At 50.9% G+C, this 18254-nt stretch overlaps 1 protein-coding gene across 2 annotated transcripts in view; it reads right to left on the reverse strand.

Annotated features, from left to right (window-relative positions):
• CUEDC1 (CUE domain containing 1) overlaps positions 1–18254 on the reverse strand; it is a 97174-nt gene that overhangs the window by 26859 nt on the left and 52061 nt on the right. The window contains exons 1-2 of one of the 2 annotated variants that reach the window (XM_064271287.1): positions 10541–14684; positions 9034–9124 (exon numbers count right to left, since the gene is read on the reverse strand). The gene's annotated coding sequence lies outside the window, so the exon portion shown is untranslated. Of the gene's footprint in view, positions 1–9033; positions 9125–10540; positions 14685–18254 lie in introns of those variants that run through there. The other variant, XM_064271286.1, reaches the window with a different exon arrangement.

An 18254-nucleotide genomic window follows, 5' to 3' on the forward strand; every position in this document is an offset into this window, starting at 1 on the left:
TCAAGACTTTTGGATGACAATGAACATAGGAAGGTAGCCAAGTATGAACTGGCTTCCCACAGCCGGCTTCAAACACCCCAACACGTCCCATCCCCCGCCACATACACACATACAGAGTCACCTCTCACCAACCCTGACACATTAGAAAGGAGGAAGGTGCTGCCCAGCTCCGCCAAAACGCCTTCCAAGGCACAGCTCCACCCTGGCGGCTGCCTTTGTCCTGGGCTCCAAGGACCTGTCTGAAGGTCTCTAATGCAAACCCCAGGGCCAGGAAGGCCCCAGAAGCCAGTGCCCTGGACCGCTGTCTGCTGCTCCTGGTGTAATCACCCAGAGCCAGGGCCTGTGCTAAGGCCTCTAAGTAAAAGCAACACCTCCCTGCCCTTCTAGTAACTTAGTATGAAAGATGACAGGACCTCTCACTTTGCCCAGGGTGGTCTCTGGAGAAAGAAGCTAAAACCTGGCCCACCCTGGGGAGGAAGAAGGAAGATAGTAGGGCCCACGTTTTCTCCATTAACAGCCCTCTGGACCTGTCCTCAGGAACCCTGGTGGCAGTGGTTAAGTGCTTGGCTGCTGAGACAAAGGTCGGTGGTTTGAACCTACCAGCCACTCTGTGGGAGAAAGATATGGCAGCCTACTTCTGTAAAGATTACAGCCTTGGAAACCCTATGCGGCAGCTCCAGTCTGTCCTTTAGGGTCACTGTGAGTCAGAATCCGCTCTACAGCAACGAGTCTGGTTTTTGGTTTGGACCTGCCCTCAGGCTCTGGGCCTCTAAGTGCCGGGAAGCCCCCAGGAGGCAAGCCTGCTTGCACTCAACCACTCACAGTTAAGTATGCAGTGTTTAGACCCAGACTGGAATTCTGCTCTGCCACTCTCCAGCTGTGTGACTTCCTATGCACCTCCTAGCCTCCCTGTGGCCCAATGCCCTCATCTGTCCCTACCTTTTATGGGGCTTCTAGGAGAATTAAATGAGATCATCCTCAGCACAGTACCTGGCCCGTGGTTAGCAGCATTGTTGTTGTTTCCACTGCCCCAAAAGGCTGGTAAAGATGCCAGGAAAAGCTGGTGTGCTGGCCAAGCTGCTCCCCAGGGTGGGCTGAGGGAATTCTAGAGGACCCTTCCCCAGCATCTGGATGTTAACCCCTGGAATTCCTTCAGCCATCTGGAAAGAGATATTCATCCTTGCAGCCCTGGGGGCGGGGGGGCCTGGCTGGCCTGGGCAGCTGAAGACACTGTAGCTCAACCACCCTCTTCCATTTAGCCCAGGCAGAGCCCTGGAAATATCATTTTGTGTGCGTGCCCAGACATGTGAGAGGCTGAAAACCTCCAATGCAGCCCTACATCCCCTCCCCATTAGAGGTGAAGACACTGAGACCCAAGACTAGGAGGGTTGCCCAAGGACACAAAGTGAATAACGGCAAAGCCTAGACTTTTCCATCAAAGGGCAGCTATTGGATGAGGAGACAGTGGGCTCAGAAACAGGGAAAGAGCATTCAATTTACAGAAGTACAATTTCCACAGGACTCTACAAGGACTTATAGACTCCAAAAGCCGGGCTGCCTGTGATTAGCACCAGGCAAGGCTCACACTTCGAAGAGGACAGAGTTGGGGGCCAGGGCTGGGAGTGGGAAGTCATCCATGCCAGGATGGCTTTTGCAATCAGCACTGCTCAAATGAAAAGCAATTTAAAGCATATGAGAGAATTAAGACAGGCAGGCAACCTAGGTTTACCGAGCCTGTGTCGGGCACAGTGCCAGGTGCTTACACGTTTAGTCGTTACTACAACTCCACCAGATAGGTGTTATCGTCTCCATTTTATAGCTGCAGAGACAAGTTCAGAGAAGTTAGGTAACTTGCCCAAAGTCACACAAGCAATGTGAAGAGGGCAGAATTAGAACCCAGGAGTGGCTGTTCCTAAGAGCCAAAAATGCTGCATAAGGCTTACAAGGCTCAGAGCCAAGAAGCCTCTAAAATGCAGCCACCAGTGTCCCAGGCTCCGGAGCACCAACATTCCAGCAGAAGAAACGTGACCCAGACGACAGCAAGTGGTGAGATCTGGTCGGCTCTGCATCCTTGGGGAAACCACTCTACCTCTCTGAACCCCAGCTGCTGGGCACTAGCACAGGAAGAGAGGGAGGTAACTCCTGACTCATCTGAAAAAGGAACTGAAGTAACCCCGCTGGGCCTGTTAGGCTCTTGGAGGCTTACTTAAAGACTCCTCAACCCACTATTGTGAGTGATTTGGGATTGGGAAGCAGAAACCACACACCCATCCTCCCCTGGGTCCCTGGGAGCCAGGCCCAGAGCAGGCCTCCACCTCCCCATAAAGGAATCCAGGCCTGGGAGGGCAGTGAATGGCCAGCCTCCACTCCGAGCAGAAGTACGGTTGGCCAAGACCTGAGTCACTCCAGGAGTGGGCAAGCTGCCCCAGTGTTGCTCTCTCGACCTCGCCCAAGGTCATCCCAGCCGGGCATGAGGAGGGCCTGCCCATCAAGACCAGGGTAGGGTCCACATGTGGATGTGAGAGCCTGGCAGCCAGACTCCTGGGTTCATGTTCTCACTGGGCCTAGTAATGCTGTGTGATTTTGGGAAAAATTATTTCACTTCTCCAAACTTCAGTTTACTCCTTTGTAAAAAAACGGGGATAATACGTAGTTGGAAGCGGTGTTGTGATAGAACTTAAACGGGTGCCTGGCACTAAGTAAGCACCAATAAGACAGGTTGGCATGGACTCAGGGACCAGCCTTGGACTTTTTCCCCAACTACACTCACTCCCTGAGCAATCTCACCCAATCCCGTGGCTTTAAATGCCGTCTATACACTGAACATGGGCTGCTGAGTTTCTCTCTCTACAGCTGACATCACCTGTGCACTCTCCCCTCCACCCCACACTTGCACACCCTACCTGCTGCCTCCACTTGGAAGTCTAATAGCAGCTCCAATGCTAACAGGTCCATCGAACCACCTCACTCCTCCACAGCCTTCCCCAGCTCTGTTAATGGCACCTCCATCTGGCTCAGGCCAAAGACTCTGGAGTCTCTCTTTCTTACACTCCACATCCAATCTGCAGCAAATCTTGTCTTTCCTATCTTGAAAATGATTCCAGAATCTGGCCACTCCTCACTGCGTCCTCCACTACCACTCCTTGCCTGTCTCCCTGCCTCCCCCACTTGCCTCCCTACGGACTATTCATCACAGTGGTCATGACATTCTTCTGCTCCAAGCCCCTCAATGGCTCCCATGTCTTCAGAACACACCCAGAGCCTTACCTCAACCCACCTGGCCCCACGTGGTCCTGCCTGTGCCACCTCTAGGACCTCGCTGTCGACCCCCTCCCTCACTCTCTCTGCTCTGGCCACCTTGGATCCTTGCTAGTCCACCAACAAGCAAAGCACACTCCCATCGAAGGGCCTCTGAACTTACTCCTTCCACCACCTGCCATGTTCTCCCCCACATATCTACACAGCTCCCTCCTTCCCTCCCTTCTGATGCTTAAGCGTCACCTTATCAGAGAGGCAACACCACCCACCCCCTCCCCATGTCCCCTAACCCTTTACCCTGCTTTGCTTTCCTCATAAAGCAGACCACCTGAGAGAGGCTATATTTAGTTGTCACTGACTATCTTCCCTGCTAGAATTTAAGCTCCATGAGGGCAGGGTCTTTGTTTTAGTCACTGCTGTATCCCTGGCGCCTGAAACAGTGCCCAGATAGGTATTTGTTAGGTGGATAAATAGGAAAGAGAAGGAAAGATGGAGAGTGAAATAACTGGGTTTTCTTCCCTTCCCTTCTTCCTCTGGCTCATAGCAATGGCTTGTGGGGAGGGGAGAGAAGAGGCTTTTTCATTTCCAAAGCCCTTTCTCTTCTACATTTTCATTTACTTCTCCTAACAAATCTATAAAGTACACAGGGGTCAGGGGTGTGTATTAATACCCACTTCACAAAGTGACTGAGGTCAAGGCAGTCCGATGACATGGCTAAGGTCCTGTAAGCCTTCTGCTGCCAGCCCTGGGGGCCCCCTCCCCAGCACACAAGGCAGATGGCTAGTCAATCCCCTTTCAAGCCCGCATCAGCTCCTGAGAGCAGGAGGGTGACCCCTCCAGGGTCCTTCTTGACCTTCCACTCTGCCCTCTAGAAGAACCAGGGTCCAACCCTGAAAGATGGGGTTTACAGCAGGAGGCCTTGGGAGGTGGTAGGGGCTGGGAGGCCAGGGATCCCAATCACCAGCACTTTCCTACTTCCCAGGGGCCACTCTGTGTTCTCCTCTGGAAGAAGGGGACTAGCCCAGGCCAAATCCGTCCCTGCACATCCCTGGCTTCCTCCTCTGAAACCCCCCCGCCCCAGGAAGAGATCCTGGATCTTGTGATCCATCTGTGATTGCCATGATCCCTACCTGCAGAGGGACTCACTGGCTCTTAAGATCTGAGCCCAGCCCTCTGGCACCGCCATGCCAGGCCACTAGGTGGCATGTCAGCGCTCGGGTCATGGCTGCTCCCAGGGAAAGGACAAACAGAGCAGCTTCTCTCCCAGGCCCCCAGGGTTTGCCCCACCTCCACTCTCAGACTGACCAAAAGGGAAAGGAACCTCCTAACCCTGAGGGGTCTCAGAATCCCAGGCTCTCAAGAGTTGGAAACTATCCTACAAAATCATTTAGCCCCAAGGTGGAAAATACATGGCTCATTTCCCACCACTTTCTACCCCTTGTCCTTGGCAGACATCACTACTCCATCCAGGTGTTCTTGTCCTACTGCCTCAGAACCCTTTTCAACATCACACTCTGGACAAGCCACTACCAAGTGATTAGAATTGGCATGCAAGATGCAATCAGCTTGCCAGCCCTTTCATTTCCCGTATGAGAAGACGAGGCCCGGGCTTAGTTTGTCTCATCAGGAATCCAGGCTGCAAAAGCCAGCAGGGCCAGAATGAGGTCATATGACCCTTGGGACGCTTGTGTAACCATGGTTAAGTCCTGGGGAAACCTCAAGTGGGTAATGGCAGCGTTAATGGAGAAGCTGCTGGGCCCAGGGCAGCTGCATCTTCGTCCAACTCTCACCTCAGATGCGGTGGGGGCGGGGTGCAGGGAAGTCTGCCTGAGCTGAAGAGGTCTCAAAAGGGGGAGAAAGGAGGAGAGAGGGGAAAAGAGCAAGAGACAGAGAGAGGCTCTCAGGGTGTGTGTGTGTGCCTGAGCCCAGTGGGGAGGAGAGGCAGCCCTGACAGAGACGCCTTGTCCTCCTGCCCCTGCACAGGCTTGTTTTCTTCCCAAGCTATTAATGTCGCTGCAGCTTCAAAAGCCGAATGACCTTTAAATGCCGAGCCTCCTGCTCCTGCCCAAGGCGCGGAAACAGCTTAATGGAAACTCGGCTCATAAATTATCAACTCAGCCCAAACAGCCACAGCTGCTGGGGCTGCCACAAAGCCAGCCTCATCTGAGGCCCCCAGGGCTGCTGGACAGCCACACCTGTGCCCACCCCCAGGGCAGCCACGGAGGGCAGAGGGGACCTCAGGCACAGCCATCTGGGAAAGGAGGCCAGGGTGGACTCCAGAGGAGGCAGAGGAAGAGATAGACTCAGCTCTGCCATGCCCTGCTGTGTGACCTTGTGTTGGCCACTCACCTCTTCTTTATCTGTAAAACATGAGGATCTGATAAGAAGATGCTTGAGGCCTTTTGCTAGGAGGAAGAAGGGCTACTGAGAAGCCCCACTACCACCCAGAGAGCACAGCTTCCAAGCCCAGCCAGCGGCACTGCCAGGAGAGGGGAGGGCTGGGGGCAGTACCTGCCTTCCCAGGCATGCCATGTGCAGTTGTGCACCACGTGCACTGAACAACTCCTTGCCCCTTCCCTACCTTCCTCATTTAGTCCAATCTGGGTAGGGCTGGGGTATTCTTAAAAAAAAAAAAAAAAAAAAACTTCTAAAATCTGAAGAAAAAGAAGACATTTTCTCTTCTAATTTTTCTCTCCTGCCTCAACTTTTGTGTTCAGGTCTGTAGCCAGTGGGGGAGGGAGGATTTGAGGCAGGAACTAGAGCAAGAGGTCTCAAGGCGGGGGTGGTTAATAAGGTACTCCCCATGGAAGGAAAGGCCCTTGAGGCACACCATTGCTTGTCTCTGTTCCTGAGGCCCAAATATCGAGCTTGGCTGCTGTAAACGGCTCCATCAAGAAGCCAACTCTGCCTTCCAGTTGGGAAGATCCAAAATGAAGCTCCCCAGGCATGAGTAACGTGTCATCTTGGTAGAATAATGGTAATAATAGTGATAATGATAGCTAGCATTTATTGCCTGCTTCCTTACACGCCAGGCACTATTCCAAATGCCTTCCGTATGTTAACTCTCTTCACCCTACAAGGTACATATTATTGTTATTTCCATTTTATAGATGGAAACATGAGTCACAGAAGGGTTGAGGAACTTGTCAAAGGTCACACAGCTAAGTGGCCCAGCTGAAATGTGAACCCAGGATGTCTGACTCCATAACCCACACTCTGAATCCATCAAGGCTGACTACCTCTCTGTACTCCCTGGAGCCTAGCACAGGACCAGCATAAAGCAGTAACTCAACAACAGTAAGGTGAACTGAACCCTAAAGGGGCAGAGTCGCCCTGGAGAGCCTAGAGGTGCCTAGCTGCCTTGGAGTTATAGGGATGGTGCTTGTGTCCAGGAGAGGAGCAGGCTGCAGGTAAAGTCACATCCAGAATAAAAAACAGAGTCATGGCAGTTTCCTTACAAAAGCCTCTTCCTACCCTGCCAAAGTTGTCAAGTTGCCTGAGCAACCAACTCTTTTCCACTTCTACCTGAGCTGGCTGGTGACTATTTCCACAACAATCCTCTCTCCATCAACAAACACCACCAACTCAGCCAAGACACTCAACCCAGGCACCTGGGAAGAATCTAAGCTCAGTGTATAGAGTGGGTGGGTGGGGGCACCTGCACCCCACTGCCCCACCCCACCCAGGTGCCACAGCCCTGGGGAGCCTACTGCTCTGGGCTAGCAGGAGTGTGTATGTACCTGGGACGAATGGAAATGGCCTAGACTGGGAGAAGGGGATTGCTGGCAACTTGGGTGCAGGGTCAGCAGCAAGGCTGGGTTGGCTCCAGGCATGAGTTCATGCTGGCCCAGGCCCAGCTTCTCCAGGAGGAGGGGCCTTTCCAGCAGGCAGGCCAGCTGACCACCCTTCCACAGGCTGTGCCAGCATGGTCTGGGGTTGAGCCCAGAAGTCTGAGCGGCAGCAGGAGACTTCTCTGGACCCTGGGACAGGTAAACAGCCTGCCAAGGATTCAGCGCTGAGCATGCCCAGGGAATCCAGGTCAAGGGACCCAGGGTTAGGGAGAGATGCTCAGGGTGGGTATGGAAAGACGCTGGGAGCAGTAGTCACAACCCCTGTCCCCAACCCCTACACTATCACAATTTGTACCCACTCTGATCCATGAATTCCACTTCTGCAAAATTTACCTGCAGATATATTTGTACATGTGCCTGGTAAATGCATAAGGATGTTCCTGCAATAATTTAACAGCAGGAGATTGGAAACACTCTAAATGTCCATTTAGATCATGGTATACTGTCATCATCTAGTTCTACTCTGTCACATAGGGTTGCTATGAGTGGAAACCGACTCAACAGCACCTAACAACAATAATAACAATATATACATAGCCTGGGTGGTGCAAGCAGTTTGAGACCAGCTGCTAACCCAGATGTTGGGGGTTTGGACCCACCCAGTAGCTCTATGGAAGACAGACCTAGCGAACTGCTTCTGTAAAAATTACAGCCAAGAAAATCCTATGAAGCAGTTCTATTCTGTAACATGGGGTCGTCATGAGTTGAGGGCCAACTCAACGGCAGCCAACAGCAACTATATATATATATATATAATAGAATATATGTATATGTACATATAGAATACTATACAACCAAAAACCCATTGCCGTCAATTCTAACTTGTAGCAACCCTATAGGACAGAGTAGAACTGCCTCACAGAGTTTCCAAGGAGTGCCTGGTAGATTTGAACTGCCGACCTTTTGGTTAGCAGCCATAGTACTTAACCACTATGCCACCAGGGTTTCAATACTACACACACAACAGTAAACAAAAACGAGGCATCTCTATATGCATTTACATGGAATAGTCTCTAAGACCTAACAGTACAAGGCACTAAGCAGCGATTGCAGTCACTATACTACAGTGCATCGTGGTACGTATGTGTATATGTATGTATATAAGCAAAAAGAACCAAAAACTAAGCCCGCTGCTGTGGAGTCGATTCTGACTCACAGCAACCCTGCAGTATACACACATATACATACATATTTGTATGTGTGTATATAGAGAGCGCATGCAAGCACACAAGCACAGTCTCTGAAAGGAATCACAAGAAACTGATAACGTTAGTTTCCTCTGGGGAGGGAAACTGGGTCACAAGAAAAAGATCAGGAAAACTTCACTGTAAATCCTTGTATGTCTTTTAAATTTTGATTTGTGTTCATTTATTAATTGAAAATAAGCAAGTAATCTATAAAGTACACCAAAGTGATAGTACTGCCAGTGATTTTCTGCACGTGTATATTCTCTACAACAGACATGAGTTACTTTTTAATAATAATTACAGCAAATACTTGCGAGCACTTACTATGCACCATGCAGCCAGAATGTTCCTTAGAAATGAGGATGGCATGACTTCATCTCACTTATTTTGGACATGTTATCAGGAGGGACCAATCCCTGGAGGACAGCATCATGCTTGGTAAAGTAGAGGGTCAGCAAAAAAGAGGAAGACCCTCAATGAGTTGGACTGACACAGTGGCTGCGATAATGGGCTCAAGCATAGCAATGATTATGAGGACGGTGCAGGAAGGGGCAACGTTTCATTCTGTTATACACAGGCCCACGCTGAGTCAGAGCTGACTCCACGGCAACAAATGACAACAACATGTACTTTCTAAACACTTAGCAGGTATTACCTCATGAAATCCTCGCATAAAGTAACTGCTATCCCCATTTACAGATAAGGAAACTAAGGCTCAGAGAGGTTAAATAACTTACCTAAAGTTACCGTCAGTGGCAGAGCCAGAATTTGAATCCAGATATCCTGGCCCCAAAGCCCAGGCTCTTCTTAACCACTACTTTGTAATATCTAAAAAAAAAAAAAAAAAAGATGATGGGGGAAAATCTTAGGGGAAAGCAAACCACAGAGCCTCCAGGCCTTTAATGCCCTTGCAATCCTTCCTGCTGCTACCATCTAGGCAGGCTTTCTCCAGTTCAGCCCTCACTGGGAACCAAGCTCTGCTTCTCCTTTGGTGCTGCCTGAAGCCCTCCAGGTCAGGGCACGCCCCCCTCCAGATGGGTGCAGGGAAGGCTGAAGGCCACAAGCAGGTGATGGAGGAGGGACAGAGCAGAGGCTGAGACCACAGCTGTTTCGGAGGTAGACCACGGGCGTGGGGGACTGCCTGCGGTAGAGCAGAGTCAGGGTCTGGCCAGGAAGCTCCTCGCTGAGCGAAAACCACAAGTGCATTTTTATTGGTGCTGAGTCTCGGGTAAGAGGCCATAGAGCACTGCAGTGACGACCAACAGGTTAGCACTGGGCAGATCTCAGATACACCCTGTTCTGCTGCTTACTGGGCCAGCAAAATTTCTCTGGGCCTGTTTCCTTATGTGTAAAACGGGGATAATGATACCTTCTCATATGGGGTTCCTGAGGGAATTAAATGATGGGCTGTGGAACACTCACACAGCACAGCACCCTACATGCGATGCTCTCAGTTGGAGGGAAGCATCTGTTAGCAAGACTGTCCCGGGCCATCCCGTGCTCAGACCTTATAGGTCTCAGGGACAGAGTCTGCAGCTGGGCCGAGAGTCAGGTCTGGAGTGCTGCCCGCTCCCCCCCTCCGAGTGACCAGCACAAAGGCCTCCCCTCAGGGGTCTCTGGACTCCTGAGGGAAGAGCAGAGAGCTGGGCAAATAGCCCCTCTGCCCTCTCCTGTCATACCCTGGCCTTCAGGCAAACTTCCCAGGGGAGAAGTGACTGGAATAGTGCACAGGCCTGGGTTGTACAGGCCTCCCACTCCCACTCAGGGGAAAGGAGGTGGTTTGATGGGGGTCTGCACCCTCTGGGGTGGGCTCTGGGCAGTGGGAGCCCAGGCAGAGTGGCCCACTCAGAAATGCCTCTTCTGGCAGCTGAGGAATGCAGCCCAAGGCAAGGGAGCAGAGGCTGGGGGAGGGGGGGAGTCGGCCATGCCTGAGCTTCAAAAAAGGCGGCAGCTGTGGCAGGGAGGGCCAGCCCCTCCTCAGGCAGCCAGGACACCATCAGAAATTCCACCCGGAGTGAGGAGGGCCCAGCTCAGACAGCAGATGGGATTGTTTACAGCCACTTACAGCAAGCCTGCTACTCCCCCAACCACAGGCTGCTCCCTCCTCCTCGCCTCCCACCCCTGCGGTCTGTGCAGCACCAAAGCTCCCCTTCCAGAGCCAGGGGCGCCCCAGGCCAGCTGCCAAGTGTCCCCTCCCAACCTGACGCTGCCCTTACTCTCTCACACTGCCTGGACCCCACATACCCACACCTCGAGCCAGCCACAGCCCTCGAGCCAGCCACAGCTAGGAAGGCAGGAAGAACCTCAGGTTCTCACTTCCACATGGTGAAACTGAAGCCAAGAGAGGAAGTGGGTTGCCAAAAGTCACGCAGCTCAGCACCGCAGAGCTGGGATCTGAACCTAGATCAGGCAAGTCCTGGGCGGAAAGCTGGAGAGAGTGCAGCACAGAGGCCATCCTGGTGCTTAAAGAGGTCACACTGCATCCCTCCCTGTGTGGGCGCACACACCAGCATATGTCAACACCCAGCTCGTGTGCCGCATGTACCAACAGGCTCCTGCTCACTGCCACACACCAGCTCAGTCCAGGCTCTCCTAGTCACAGAGAGACACCCTCCATCCTTCCACCCACCTACCTGCGGAGCTGTGTTTTACAAATACAATTACACTCACTAATGCGCACTAACAGTATCCACCTCCTTCCCTCCCCCCCGCCGCAGGTGGATGGCAGGGCCAGGTGAGGCCCCTGAATCCCTGCCTCTCTTCCCTATCTGTGCCCAGAATGGTTTTTACAGCGCTGAGGTCAGGCTGACCTGACAAGCAGCAAGACCGGCCAGAACCAGGAAGTGGCTGGCACACCCTGGCACAGGCACTGCTCTTGGAAGGGAATGCGGAGAAAGCCCTTGGCTGGGACAGTCATGGAAAGGGGCAGAAGCTCCAGGGGCCCACATGCAGCCTTCTTTGCCTTGGGAGGGGGGCTTAGTCTCCCCACCTCTAGAAAACAGGGAGAAACACTCCCTGTTGGTCTGACTCTTCCCATCACTGACACCTTCCAGGGATGCAAGGACATGTGTGGGAGCTAGGGGTGGAGGTGGGGGGTCTGGGGCCTGGGAAAGGCACCACTGTACTAGGTACAAACCATAACGGGCACCTCTGCCAAAGGAGGCCCCTGCATCACAGCCCCACAGGGCTGGAAGAAATCTACACACTTTTTTTTTTTTAATTTTTATTGTGCTTTAAGTGAAAGTTTACAAATCGAGTTAGTCTCTCATACAAAAATTTATATACACCTCTCTGTATGCTTTTTTTAGTACACATTTCACCGGTGAAATTCTGAGCAAAAGTCCGTTACAGAAAATCATTCAGCAGAGGCCTGCCGTCACCTCCTCCTTGGCAAGTACCGTGAGGTGACCAGAGAACCTGCCACCTGTTGAGTGCAAAGCAAACTCCTCCTGCATCGTGTCATTTAATCCACACAGTAATACGATACTGCAGATTGTTACCTCCTACATTATCGTAGCCATCTCACAGATAAGAAAACTGAGTCGTGTCTGACCTAGAGGTTGTCCAGGCCTGCACCACGTTCACACATCATTACCTTACCTGGCAAAGACTATGGGTATAAAGTATCCTTACACACCAGTTACTTGCAACATGTTGTAAAGCCCGGGTTTAACCCCTCATGCTCTGGTCTCCTGAGCTGTTTGCATCTCTGATACCCACCTGCTCACCTGCCTAGGGAAATGCAAATGTGCTTTCTTATCAGCCTAAGAAGCAAATGCTGTATGGACTATAGCAGCGTATCTCAGAGCCATGTGGACACCACCTTCGTCAGACTCCCCTGAGGTGTCTGCTAAGGACACCATTCCCCACCTACTATCAAATCTGAATCTCTAGAGTGTGGCCTGGGGATCTGCATTTTAACCAGCTGCCCAGGCCATTTGGAGGCACAGTAAAGTATGAAGACCATGACTTTATTGGGTGGTGCAGTTTGGAGCCCTGGATTCTGGCTTTAGCTCCATCACATTACCAGCCAAGTGAACAACCTTTGGAGGTTATTCTACCTCCTGAACTTCCAGGTTCCCATCTGAATAGTGGGCAGGGAGGACTAAATGATCTCCAAGGTCCCTTTCATCTCTGATGTCCTCTGTGTCTGCCCTGAGGCCCCAGGTGATTCCTAGGTACATGAGGGCCTGAATCTAGTTTAAAGAGTTCCTATATGGTGGATTTAGAAAAATCTGCAAGAATACCTCATCTCTGGCTTCAGGCCCCAAACAAATGGCTTTTGGATTATCCCTGCCACCTCCTCCTTCCCTGAACACCTATTTCCTTCATTCCAGCCCCAGCCCAGAGCCAACCACGATTCTGCAAACATTGGGTTCACACACTTCAGCTTAATCAACAGTCATCAAACAAAAACGCTGCCAAATCACCTCACAGGCCCAAACTTGCAACTGCTCTCACCAGGCAACAGCCAGCCTGGGATGTGTGGGCAGCATGCTCCCTTCCTCCCACCACAGAACAGGAGTGAGGGGACTGGGTCATATAGAGGGTGTAGCCAGAATGACCCCAGCTGAGAAGTGGGTTGCAAGGTTATACAGACTTAAGGGATAGCCCTCAGGTAACCAGGGAAGACTACTGAGGAAGCAGTTGCTGGGACTTTCCAGAAGCAGCCAGACATTCCTCAGCGCCTTGAGTCTGAGCTAACAGTGGCTCCTTGATAGTCACCATTGAAACATGATGTATCCAGCTCAAGCACTGCTTGCCAGAGTGATTCGTCCTTCAGTGTCTATGAATTCTTGACAGCAGAGCTGTGGGGATTCCCAGAGCCATAGTCCATAGACAAGGGGTGAATTCAGAGTCATGCTATCTTTGCGTATGACAAATCTATGTGCACACGCAAAATAACTAAAGGGGAAGGACAAAGAGGAAAGGGAAGGACGAAAACTCAACTTCTACAGCTAGAAACATCTGTGGATTGTAGCCAGGATCTGCTGATCATGGTCATTAAGAATCCGAAAATAGACCATCCTCTCACTCTGAGTGTGCTGACTGTCCAAAATGATGATGCACTTCACAGTTTACAACACTGGGAAAAGTCCACAAGCCCTTTCCACATACCCCACACCAGGGGGCTGAGCCTGGCACTGTGCTAGGCACTTTGCCCACAAGGGCTCAGGGAATCCTTACAACAATCCTAAGAGGCAGAAACTGTTATTTTGCAGATGAGGAAACTGAGGCACCGAGGAACTTGAGGTCTCACAGGTAGGAAATGGCAGGGTCAGGATTCTACCCAAAGCCTGCCCTCCCAACTGCTCACTACACTGTCGCCCCACTTACAATGATGCACCTCTGGCCCCATGGGGCAAGAAGGGAAGCTGAGGCTCCAGAGAGGCTGAACATGAAGTTAGCTTGGCCATGGTCCCACCTTCAGCCACACTGGAGCAGGAGAGAAGCAGCCGTGTTGAGTGTCTGTAGTAGAATGGCCAGTGATGGAAAACGAGTGGGCATACCCCAGCTCAGAGCTGAGCAGCCCAGTTCAGCCACAGCACAGTCCCAGGTGCAGAGGGGTCCTTGGCAGGCTCTGCCCACCCCAGGGCCTTCCTGCCCGAGTCTGGGCTCTCCCCAAGTTGTGTTTCCACCTCAGCTACATGAGACAGTAGCCAGGGTGAATCAGGAGGAAGTGGCCACACTGGAAAATCATTAACATCCAGGGTGAGTTTGGGGTCTTTGTTCTTGAGCAAAGACTGTAGCATTTCGCTATCAGGAAGAAGCTGGGAGGGTGGGGCAAGCGCAGAATTGCACAACCGAGAAAACAGGCTCAGACACACACAGGTCCCACATGGAAGTGTGCTTGGACAGCCCACCTGCAGAGGACACCTGGGCAAGCTGCAGCCCCTCACACCCAGCAGGAACACAGACAGAGTACGGACTTTTTAAATCAGAAAGGGCTTCCTAAAAAAGGAGAAAAACCAAACCACCTGACTCTCACTTAGGGTGATGCCATGTATTTCAGAGTAGAACTGTGTTCCATAGGGTTTTCAATCGCTGATTTTTTGGAAGCAGATCATCAGACCTTTCTTCCAAGATGGACTCTGGGTGGGCTTTCTTCCTCTGGCTGGACTCAAACCACCAACCTTTTGGTTAGCAGACGAACATGTTTACCATTTGCACCACACAGAGACTCTGAAAGCTTCCTTGCTGTTATTATTACTTGCCGTTGATTTCCCCTCCTGGTGACCCCACGTGTGCAGAGCAGAATTGCTCCATAGGGTTTTCAAGGCTGTGACCTTTCAGAAGCAGATCACCAGGCCTGTCTTCCAAGGTGCCTCTGGGTGAGTTTGAACCACCAACCTTTCGGTTAGTAGTCCAGCGTGCTTAACGATTTGTACCACCCAGGGACTACTGGAAAACTTAAAAAAAAAAAAAAAAAAAGTGATGGAAAAATAGCACTGATTAAGGATAGGGTTGCATAGCTGATTATTGTAATTGCTGTCAGTAAGTTGTACACATGTGAAAAGCTGAATTGGCAAAAGTATGATAGATATATTTACAACAATAACAACAACAAAAAAAGGTAGCTGCTGAAGCTGCTTATGTACAACCAAAAACCTCATGGGATTTGGTTCCTTGGTTTGGAGGTTTAGGGTCATGGTTTCATGGGACATCCCAGTTAACTGGCCTAATGTGTTTAATGCTTCTGTTCTACCTCCTGATTCGTTGTATAATGCCGGGGGTTCTTAAAAGCTTGCAAGCAGCCATACAAGGCACAATAATTGGTCTCTATTTTTTTTGGTATTCACCTGGAGCAACAGAGGAATAAGGAGAGTCAGGAATAGGAGGAAGATATGGAATGTGTGGCTAATTGCCTTCATGAGCTGACTCCTTTTTCATGAGGCCAGAAAAACTGGATGGTGCCTAGCTACCATGACTGAACATTTTGATCAAAGATTCCATATAAGAATCCTAATCAAAATGGGGGAAATGTATAACAGAATTTCAAATTCTCATCAACTCCAGATTTTCTGGAGCTATGGAAGGTGGATGAACCCCTGAAACTACTGCCCTGATACAATCTTTATATCTTAAACCAAAAGTACCCCCTGAGGCCATCTTAAAACTGAACAATAGTTTAGTTAAACTAGTAAAAGAAGTCTGCCTTGAGCATTATGCCGTTTTAAAAAATATCTGTATGGGATCAAACTGACAACAGCAACTCAAAAGATTAGATAGGAACCTTAAAGGGCAGTGAGTTCATGTTAAGGCTAGAGGAACAACTCAGAAAAGGCGGATGAGAATGGTTTCACAACTCAAAGAATGTAATTAATGCCACTATACTGTACACCTTGAAACTGTCGAATTGATATATGTTTTGCTGTGTATATTCTCAACAACAACAACAAAATAAAATTTAGAGATTTAAAAAAAAAACCCATTGCCAGTGAGTTGATTCTGACTTATAGTGACCCTTTAGGACAAAGCAGAACTGCCCAATGGGGTTTCCAAGGCTGTAATCTTTACAGAAGCAGAATGCCATATCTTTCTCCTGCAGAGTGGCTGGTGGGTTCAAACCACCAGACTTTTGGTTAGCAGCCAAGTGCTTAACCACTGTGCCACCAGAGCCCCTCCTCCAAAGCTTCCTTTTAAACCCAAACTCATTGCCACTGAGTTGATTCTAACTCATAGCAACCCTATAGGACAGAGAAGAACTACCCCATAGGGTTTCCAAGGCTGTAATCTTTACAAAATCAGACTACCACTTCTTTTTCCTGCAGAGTGGCTGGTGGGTTCGAACTGCCCTACACCACCAGGGTTCCTTTCAGGGGTTAAAATAGGGCTTTGTGGTCAAAAGTCTTCTAAGTGAAGCAAACCTAGCAGAAGCAGGCAGGCAGGCAGCAGAGGGAGGGAGGGAGCGAAGAATTCCGGCCAGCCGGGCCACCTGGAGCTCTAGGTCTAGAAGAGATGGATGAACCCCTCCTGCTTGGGGGCAGCTGCCCCAGCTCAGGGAAGGCTGCCTTCCTGCCCCTCCTCTCCACCCACTCTTACCTCCTTCAACCCTGCAGGTGTCACTGTGCCCCTCCTGTGTCTACCAGGAAGAAAATAAGGACAAACAGTCCCTTACTGGCACCCCCAGCAGCCCTGAACCAGTGTCCAGGGCAAGTTTTCAGGGCTGCGGCTCTTCTCTAAAGAATCACATCTCAGCCTTCAGTTGTGGTGGGAAAGGCTATTGAATTCATTACTTCTGGGTGAGGGAAGATGAAGGTTGGGAAAGTGAGAGGGAGGAAGGGAACTATGGTCGGGGGGGGAAGTCTGTGGACAAGGAAAAATCTGTTTTAAAAAATACAATACAAATGACAAGGAGCCCTGGTGGCACAACAGGTAAGCACTTGGCTGCTAACCCAAAGGTTGGTGGTTCAAACCTACCCAGCAACTCTGCAGGAGAAAAGACCTGGCAATCTGTCCCATAAAGATTACAGCCTAGGCAACCCTAGGGAGCAGTTCTACTCTGTCACATGGGGTTGCTATGAGTGGGAATCAACTCCACAGCACCCAACAACGGCAACAATATAAGTAACAACAATAAAACAGCCTTTGGGCAAGCCCCATAAGCCCTTCAAACCAGGACTGTGCCTAGATCCCAGGGAACGGCCCCCTGCTCCCCTTCCGCCCCACAGAGGTCAGTCAAGGGGCTCTGGTTTTACTGTCTCCCTCCTGTACTTCATTAGAGCTTAACCTCCAGGCCTTCAAGGAAATTGGCAGAAACGGGACTTTTGTCCTTTGTCAACTACAAAGTGAACAGCTCTCTAGGGGATCACTGTCCTTTGGCGGGGGTCCTCTCACACTCAGATGATGACCCTTGTTCCCACCCTCCCCTGCTCCACTGGGGTGGCAGCAGCAACGAGGGGTGGAAAGGAATCTGTCTTGTTTAGGGAAGCCGCCTGCTCAATCCGTGTTGTGGGACTTTGGCAAGGGCGGGCCACCCACCAGGTCCAACTCACCCCCTTCAAAGCGCCTCTGTTTGTGAAGGGCTTTCAGGGACAGGAAGCAATAAACAGAGTCAAGCAGCCAAGATGCAGGGGCTGATTATGCAGTTTATGGATTTTCCAGGCCTCTTTGTACTCCCCTACCAGCTGCCTGGGGCTCTGCAGAAAAAAGGTACTGGCAAAAAAACGGCCGGTCCCTGGCTTTAAAGTGGCCTCTTGCCAGGCATAAGCTGGGTCTTTCCAAGGAGTGTTGTTAGGTGCCATCGAGTTGATTCTGATTCATAGAGACCCTATAAGACAGAAGAGAACTACCCCATAGTTTCCTAGGCTGTAATCTTTATGGAAGCAGATCACCAGGCCTTTTCTTCTGTGGACCCACCGGTGGGTTCAAACCACTGATCTTTTGGTTAGCAGCCCAGTGCTTTTAACCATTGCACCACCAGGGCTCCTTCGAGGAGTGTGTGAGGAGACTTTATGCCTTGACAGCCCCATAAGCACCTTCTCATAGCCACCATGGAGAAGCGCTCCCAGCCCATACTAATTAATAGCTAATCAATCTCTCTGTCTCTCTCCAGTACCACTGCTTGCCTCTCCACCCTGCTCTAAAATGCTTTGGTGGGGCTGACTCTTGCATTCTCACAGGGGAGGGTGTGCCTGGCCATGGCTGCCAGCCCAAGAGGCCAGGTGGGTGGCCCTCTTTCACAAAGAAGCTCACAGCTCAGCTCAGTTTAGCTGCCCTGGGAGTGGAAAGTGGCTTGAGAAAAGCTCTAACTGGAGGGGAGTGTGGTTCTGGGCTGAATGGCCTCCCCAACACCAGGCTCAACTCACATTCCCCAAACAGGTCATGATCCTGGTGAAGCGTAACTGCAGCAGTTTGTGAGCACAAGGAACTGGCAACCACCCACTGGTCTCTCAGCACCCAGTAACCAATATGTTACGGACGGCACATCCACCAAATGGAAAGCAAGCAGCCCGGG

This window comes from Loxodonta africana, chromosome 18 (assembly GCF_030014295.1).
Source record: "Loxodonta africana isolate mLoxAfr1 chromosome 18, mLoxAfr1.hap2, whole genome shotgun sequence".
In the NCBI taxonomy this organism is placed as follows: domain Eukaryota; kingdom Metazoa; phylum Chordata; class Mammalia; order Proboscidea; family Elephantidae; genus Loxodonta; species Loxodonta africana.